Source organism: Aptenodytes forsteri, unplaced genomic scaffold, assembly GCF_000699145.1.
Source record: "Aptenodytes forsteri isolate BGI_AS27 unplaced genomic scaffold, ASM69914v1 Scaffold325, whole genome shotgun sequence".
Lineage (NCBI taxonomy): Eukaryota > Metazoa > Chordata > Aves > Sphenisciformes > Spheniscidae > Aptenodytes > Aptenodytes forsteri.
In genome coordinates, this window is record NW_008795575.1 from 855074 (window position 1) to 855932 (window position 859).

Consider the following 859-nt stretch of genomic DNA (forward strand, 5'->3'; position numbering starts at 1 on the left):
CCCGTTGCCCCCAGCGGCGTTTCCTGCTCCCCGTGCAACAAACCACCGTTCCCAGGCTTGCTGCAAAACCCAGATTTACTATCACAGCTTTTCTCCCCATCTTTCCTTTTATCTTTCTTTTACTGAATCGAGTATAACGCTTGACGGGCAGGCCCGCTAAGCCCATTTAGTTAATCGCTACGCCCAGATGAAGGTCACCCTGCTGAACACTCATAATTCCTTTTCGCACTATAAATACGCGTTTGATTCATTGTCTCCTGTCCTTTCCATCACCGGGGATGGAAGAGGCATATCAGCAGCCCCCCATTCCTCCCTGCAAGGGTGTGAGTCACTGTCACGGCTCCGACGCTTTGTCCGTGGCGATAATTGTAATTTATGCTCTGAAAGTGTCGGGGAGCCGCGTTCGGGGTTTTAAATCATCCCTGGGATGTGATGGCCGAGGGTTGGGCTGGAGTGGGGTTGGGGTGAAGTAGGTGTGTGTGTTTGGAGTAGAGGGGCCTGGCTCCCCTGGGAGCCCCTGGAGAAGATGATCCCGGATGATTATGGACTCCCCTGTGCATCGGTGGCTCCGTGCTGGGGGGCGAGATCCCGCATCCCGTGCGGCCGGGAGGAGATGCTGCTGCCTGGGGGGGACCAGAGCTTCCCATGGCGGGGGTCTGGTGCTAATGGCGATGCGCGTTCTGGGTTGCCGCAAGGCCAACGATTAAAAACCGTGAAATTAATAGTAATAAATTCTGCCCGTTGCCTTCCTGAAGGGTTTTCGGGGGGCTCCCTCCAGGTTTTCAACCTCTTTTCTGGCCGGGGGCAAAGGCGGCGCTCGGAAACCTCCGCCAGGGAAGGCGGGCGGCGACCCCGGGCT